The 7,384-nt window shown below is 44.7% G+C and overlaps 1 protein-coding gene across 2 annotated transcripts in view; it reads left to right on the top strand.

Annotated features, from left to right (window-relative positions):
* Window positions 1–7,384, top strand: part of Ranbp10 (RAN binding protein 10) — a 66,417-nt gene that overhangs the window by 15,892 nt on the left and 43,141 nt on the right. The window contains exon 1 of one of the 2 annotated variants that reach the window (XM_021169302.2): window positions 7,001–7,159. The exons of the other annotated variant lie outside the window; for it this stretch is intronic. The gene's annotated coding sequence lies outside the window, so the exon portion shown is untranslated. Of the gene's footprint in view, window positions 1–7,000; window positions 7,160–7,384 lie in introns of those variants that run through there. 2 annotated transcript variants of the gene reach the window in all.

Genomic DNA, 7,384 nt, shown 5'->3' with positions numbered 1-7,384 from the left:
ATTGGTAAATAAAGCTAATCTTTTTTTTTTCCTTAAAAAAAACCCCAAAAAAAAAAAAAAAAAAAAAAAAAAAAAAAGCCAGTTGTGGTAGCACGTGCCAGTAGTATTTGCTGAGGAGGTAGAGTCAGGATTTCAAGGCCAGCCTAGGCTACATATTGCCAGGCTTTGGTGGTGCACGCCTTTAATCCCAGCACTGCTGTGGAGGCAGAGGCAGGCGGATCTCTGTGAGTTCCTGGACAGCCTGGTCTACAGAGATCCAGGACAGCCAGAGCTGTTATATAGGGAATGTCTCAAAAACCAAAATAAAGTCTTTAGATGTTTCCCTTCCAGAAATAAGAAGGGAACACTAGATTTGTTTCCAAAAGGGTTCCCAGCTCTATTAGGAAAAGACCAGAAAGGTGTGGTGTCCTCCATCTAGCCTCATAAAGAACTGGAGGATATGAGGGAGTCTAGTGGTCTTATTTCTAAGGTCCCATCGTCTGATATGACCAAGCATGGCTAGGTCAGGCAGAAAAACCAATCTCCAGGCACTAGGAGGTGCGCTGAACCTGTATCTCCTCTAGCTGGGAGCTCTGGCTTGTCCTCGAGGTGGGATCACAAGATGCCCTTTGAGCCTCCATTGCCTGTTGGGGATCTTGACACTTTCTCCTGTTTCTTCTAGTGCAGCCTCAGCCTCCTGCCACGGTTCAGGGAGGTAGGTGTTCTGATGAGCTAGCAGGAAAGCCAAGCCTCGTCTGTCCTTGTCACTGAATTGCTGCACTAGGATGATCTAGAGAGATGGTTATAGCTGGCTCCTAAATGTGATTTTTTTTTTCCCCACAATCATAAAATCATTCCAGGGCTTATGGTTGTAACTCAGTTGGTAGGACGCCTAGTATGTCAAAGCCCTGGGTTTGATCCTCAGCATCACACACACTGGATGTTAGTGCTCCATGCCTATAATCCTAGCACTTGGGACACAGAAGCATGAGAATCAAAAGTTCAAGGCCATCTGTGGCTACATAGTCTGTTTGAGAACAGCCTCACTATGTAAGACCTTGTCACTCACACACCCACACACCAACTTACACAAAACAAACAGAAAACAAAACAAAAAAGAAAGAAATCAAACCCATCATCAACAAAGAATTCATGTTATAGGAAATATGGAAAACAGAGGGGGAGAGTCCAAGTTGACAAACATGTTTGCATCTCCATATGACCAGTTTTAGCATGCTGCTACTTCTGTGGCAGAGAGGGCAGGGATGAATGGTAGGCAGCCTGGGCCCCAGTAGCTGCCATCCTATCTAAAGTTGACCCCTTTTGTCTATGAGTCAGTGGTAAGAACTTCTGGGTAGATATAATATGGGTGTGGTTAGCTGAGGGCCTGTCCTGCCCACCTACAGTGTGGCTGCCCCTTCTCCAGGTCTCAGGTGGGTCTCTACCTGGCTTGATCTTATACAGCAAAGCCACAGTAGGGGCAGAGAGACTCTTGTAGATGCAGCTTGCATTGTGATTTTGGCAGTCAGTGGCAGAAACTGAGAAGTAAGAAAGTAGCTCATGACCCTGCTACCACCAGGCACTTGTCTGTTGTCCTTCTGTGCTCCTGGCTGTCTTTGTTAAATGTTATCTCCTCTCTGTTTTGCCGTCATATAGAAGAAAAGAGCAAATCAGATAGGTTCATCCTGCGGTTGCTTGTGAGGTAAATTAATTCTCTCTCTGTTGATGCCCGAAAAGAGAACCATATGAGCACATGAGGTATTGGGCAGACAAACCATGGATCTGTTCTGTCACCTCTTAAGGGAGTGGGGGCTTTTGTTGTCTCCCTTCCTCCCAGGTTGTGTTAAATCAGCCAGTGTCTGGTAGTGTTCTTAGCATAGCCTGGCCTGTTACCAACAAGGAAGCAAGTGTCCATGTCCTTTCTCCTTGGTAATCCTAAAATAAACAGGCATTTGTTTTTAGATGTCCCAAGTTCAGGCCTTTGAGAATTGCCTGCTTTATCAGATTCTCCTACTGGAAGAACCTCGGTGACCTACTAGAACAGAGCAGGTCGCCATCTACACAGTCATCTACTATCTGCTTTCTCAAGCAGCAGCCCATGCGCTCCTTCATTAGTTCCAGTGAGCTGCTGCACTAAGGCCTCTCTGCGTTTGAGATAAAGGCTGATGATGCAGGCCCCAAGAGGCCAAGGGACATGCCCACGGACCCATGGTGAACTTGAGAGCAGAGATGAGATCTGAATCTGAGAATGTCCTGTATGTTTCTCGTTCAGGGATTGTGCCCGGGGTTGTTGTCAGGGTGAGAACAGTTGGAGGTTGGCAGCTAAAGCCCTTGGCTGAGTGCTTTGGCTTCAGAATTTCCAAGTAGCTCTCAGTTGGCCTTGCTATGGTAATTAGTTGTGCTGGTCTGTGTCTTGGATTTTTCAAGCTTCTCCCTACCTCATACATTCACTATATTCTAAAGAGTGGTTGGCTTTTTCCATGTCTTTTTTTATCCCTATTGCTTATTAGGATGACTTTGATAGTGTCTGAGCTTTCTCCTTCAGTCTGTGTCTGCTATTTGATCAGTGGTAGCCTCCTACACCTCTTCCATGGCTTCCTGTTGATCTCTCGTGAAGTTCAAACTCCTTAAGTTAGCATGTAGGCTGTGTGTGTCCCCCTTAAGTTAGCATGTAGGCTGTGTGTGTCCCCCTTAAGTTAGCATGTAGGCGGTGTGTGTCCCCCTTAAGTTAGCATGTAGGCGGTGTGTGTCCCCCTTAAGTTAGCATGTAGGCGGTGTGTGTCCCCCCCCCCTTTCCTGTCCTGCTATGGTTCTTTGTCTGTCTGCCCAGCCTACAACTCAGCCACACTGAAAGTCTTTCAGCTCCTCTACCCTGGGTCTGCTTTCTTGCCTTTTTGCCTTTGCACATTGTGTTGCTTCTGCACAGCACATACTCCCTTTAGCTTCTCTCATTCCTTTACCAGGCCTTAGCTTAGCTTTCACATCTTCAGGGAGTCCTCCCTTCAAGTCAGTGCACTCTGCTCTCTGGTTCAAGTCTCTTGACTTGCTGCTGCTGGGACTGAGTGTAGAAGCTTGCCTGCCTGTTCTGTGCGCCCAGCAGTCTCTGTGGAAGGCATGACTGAGACCTCAGGGTCTCTAGAAGAAGGTATTCCTTGTACTGAGTGGTTGTGGCACCCTTGTCGTCGTCAACTAATCTCATAGATAAGGGTTTGTTTCTAAGCTTCCTGTTTCCATCTTATTTCGTTGGTCTTTGTGTCTGTTGTTTGCTAGTCCTATGTTGGGTTGTTTTCTATTTTTTATTTATATTTATTTTTTATTAGATATTTTCTTTATTTACATTTCAAATGTTATCCCCTTTTCTGGTTTCCCCTCCGAAAATTCCCTATCCCCTCTCCCTCCCTGTTTTGTATTTTTATTATTGTATTTTAGTCCTAGACTACTTTGATTGATCTAGCTTTACTGTAGTAAGTTTGAAATCAGGAAATATGAGTTCTCCAATTGTTTTTCCTTTTTGAAGGTTATTTTGGCCACCTCCTGCCACTCGAGATTCCACATAGATTTTTTTTATTTCTGAAAAAAAAAAAAAAAAAGGTTAATGAGCTTTGCAAAGTCTTGACATTGTCTCTCTTTTTTTAAAAGTATTTATTTAATCTTGTGTGTATGTGCCCAAGTGTATATAAGTGTGTTCTGTGTGCCTGAGGAGGTCAGAAGAGGCACCAGATCACCTAGAAATGGCATTATAGATGTGTGTGAGCTGCCATGTGGGTGTTGGAAATTGAACCCAGGTCCTCTGCAAGAGCAACAGGTGCTCTTAACCACTGAGCCACCTCTCCAGTCCTGACATTGACATTTTAAGATTAAGTGTTTCAGTTGATGAACAGGTACTAGGCTGGTCCACCTACCTGTGCCTACTCAGTGCTGAGATTAAAATATATGCCATTATCTGGCTTATTGTTATTATTATCATTATCATCATTATCTTTTGTTGTTGTTTGTTTGTTTGTTTTTTGAGGTATGGCTTCTCTGTGTAGCCTTGGCTGTCCTGGAACTTGCTCTGTAGACCAGCAGTACAGCCCTTTCCTGGGCTAGAGTCCCAGTATTGTAAAAACAAAATAAAAAACTGTAGCCCAACATTTTTAGTATATTTGCAGGGTCCTCATGGCTCTTCCTTACTTTGCTCATCTTAGGCTGATTGGATGATAGTCTTTAGGTGCCTGAAACTCACTAGAAGATGGGAGCCCACATCTATTTTGAACAAAAAATGGAGACAAGATCTCTCTATGTAGTCCTAGGTGATTTGCTTTCTAGTCCAGGCTGACCCTCAACTTGTGCCGTTCTATCTGCCTCTTCCTACCAAGTGCTGCTGGGGAATTACAGTTACTTGCCGTTACACCCATCTGCGAAACAAACAGCTTCTTCCTCTTCTTTTATTCAGTGCTTAGGGCTTGAGTCCAGGTAGCTAGTCCTGGTCCAGATGCTCTACCACATGTAGCCCGGGAACCTGTGGCTTATTGTAGCTTCAGAATGCCCTCACTTTGGAAAAGACTTAGTGTTGTCTAGTGTTTGAAGAGCTGGGGCCTGGTTCCCCTAGACCCTGACTCAGCTGGGTCTGCTGGTTGGACTCTCTGTGTCATTGACACCCAGAGGTGGCATGCCCAGTGTCAGCTTTCTCTGGCTGCTCTACACTTGACTCACCCCATCAGATTTTGAAGCTGAGGTGGTAGTTTATGCAGAGGCTCTCAGGCCATTATCTAGGAAATGCCACTCCTCCTGAGGAACACAGAACCAATAGGAACACGATGATGGGTACCACTGAAGATAGAAGAGACTTCTTCTGTAGGAAGGAACAAATAACTTATTCCTGTTTGGGTTTTTTATATAGTGCTAGAGACCAAACCCTAGGCTTTGTACATGTTAGACAAGTGCTGTACTATTGAGCTATACCCTTTGCCCCTTAATGCAGCTTGTGTTCTGAGCATAGATGTTTTAGTGGTCACTCATCACCATGGAACATTGTAGAACCAGAACCAGAACTTTGGCTTGTGGCCAAACATAACTTTTCTTGGGGGATCCTTGACTTAAAAAAATTTGCACTAGCTTAAAGCATCAAGGATCATCCAAGGAACAAATAGGTCCCAAACACAAGCTCTTATCTTAGTTTCAGGAAACTCTTATGCCAGTTGTGGGACTACATGTGTTAGGGGATTCAGAGCACAGGATGAGTGGCTACCATCCAAGCTAGGGAACCCCTGGCTGTGCTGTACTTGAGCAGGCTAATTGAGTTGTTTACTGCTTGGTCAGCAAAGACATCTAGGGAATGGAGACCAGCTCTTGGCATCCTCTACCACAGAAAGCCAGGAAGCTGATTATTTCGGCTGCTGTTTTTCTGGGGAAATGTGCAGGTTCTAATCTAATGGGAATTGTGCCAGCAGTTCACACAGCAGCTTCTGATGGTCCTAGGAGCTGGCCCGTCCTGGCAGTCAGTATATGTGTTTCTTGGAAGGGCTGAGCATTCTGTTTAGCTTCCAGCTGTGTATTGGGCCATATCTTTTATCTCAAAGGATCTAACTCTGTGTCAGATATTAGAATAAGGAAACCAAGTTTTCTCTTAGTTATGGATACCCCTCTATACCTTTTCTTTTTCCTGACTCCTCTCCTTTAAGCACTGTGGGCTAAATTAATTAGTGCCATGTGCTAGTCTGTGTCTTTTCTTTTCTTTTAAATTTATTTATTTTATTTTATGTGAGTACACTGTAGCTGTCTTCAGAAACTCCAGAAGAGGGTTTCAGATCTTGTTAGGGATGGTTGTGAGCCACCATGTGGTTGCTGGGATTTGAACTCAGGACCTTCAGAAGAGCAGTCGGTGCTCTTAACCACTGAGCCATCTCACCAGCCCATGTCTTTTCTTAATACCTGTACATGATGAGGATTGCTGGGTCACTATGGTATAGGGCCCAGTGATTATTAGGAAGCAGGTGTACAATTCCATGGCATTAAGTACATCGACATTGCTAGGCAGTTATAAAGTTACACCTCAGCCTCTTTGGATGGTGTTTTAGATGTTTTATGTATTCAGCTGTCTGTTTAGTTTATGCTTTGTATGTGCTTCAAATCAGATCATTTATATTGGTTTCTACTCTTTTACTCTTTTTTTTTTTTTTTTTAATTTTTTTTTTTTTTTTATACTGCTTGTGGACGTTGTACATCGTGGTGCGGAGCCTAGTGCGCACCACGATGTACAACGTCCACAAGCAGTGCTGGGAATTGAACTCAGGACCTCTGGAAGAGCAGTTACTGCTCTTAACCTCTGAGTCATCTCTTCAGCCCCCTCTTTCACTCTTAAAAAATGATGAATTGATTTTTTTTATTTTTAAGTTCTTGGGGAGTTACCCATTTTCTTATATACCACTTAGACTGAAAAAGAGATTTCCTTTTTTGGTTTACCTCTTCTTACAAGTGCCACTACGACTTGGAAGTTGCCAGAGGAAGGCCCCACCTTTCCCTGCAATCCTTACTTAGGTACTTGGGATGTACTGTGTATGGGGGGTGGCTCTGGAAGCTCAAGCTTGACCATCTCCCTTGCCTTGTGTGATCTAGGAAGTTAGCTACAGATGTACAGGGGGGGACTGTGTGTGTGTGTGGAATCCTGAGAGGAAGTGTGTCAGGGTTTGTGATGGAGCAGAAAGGACACAGCCTGGCTGTCCTTGTTGAGTGTGCTGCTCCCTGCTGTCGAGCCGGTGTGACCTTGCATTGCCCTGTGCCACTCAGTCCCCAGCTCTTAGGCTTTGGTTGGAGTTGCTGGAGGACTGGGGGCCGTGATTTCAGTACAGGTTACCAGTTAGGGATAGGCACATACACTATCTCATTTCCTTTTAAAGAAACATTTTAAATTGCATGTATTTGTTTATTTTGTGTGCTTATGTGTGCACACATATATCACAGACAGATATGGAAGTCACTCGAAGATTTTCAAGGGTCAGTATTTTCTTTTTACTTTATGGGTCCCAGAGGTAGAATTCAGGTTTCAGGTTTGGTGGCAAAAATCCTTTATCTGCTGAGTCATCTTATGAGCCCTCTTCTTTCTTTGGTTTCAAAGATACTAAGTTGCTTCCAATAGAAATCAAAAGACCAGCCAGGCGTAATGGTGTTCTCCTTTAATCCCAGCACTGAGGAGGCAGAGGTAGGTAGATCTTGAGGCCAGCCTGGTCTACATAGTGAGTTCTGGGACAGCTAGAGCTATATAGAAAGACCCTGTCTCAGGAAAAAAAAGGAAGGAAGGAAGGAAGGAGAGGGGAGGGGAGAGGGAGGGAGGGAGGGAGGGAGGGAGAGGGGGGGGGAGAGGGAGGGAGGGAGGGAGGGAGGGAGAGAGAGAGAGAGAGAGAGAGAGAGAGAGAGCGAGAGCGAG

Source organism: Mus caroli, chromosome 8, assembly GCF_900094665.2.
Source record: "Mus caroli chromosome 8, CAROLI_EIJ_v1.1, whole genome shotgun sequence".
In the NCBI taxonomy this organism is placed as follows: domain Eukaryota; kingdom Metazoa; phylum Chordata; class Mammalia; order Rodentia; family Muridae; genus Mus; species Mus caroli.
Note: the sequence above shows the minus strand (reverse complement) of the source record. Positions and strands in the feature narration are given on the sequence as shown.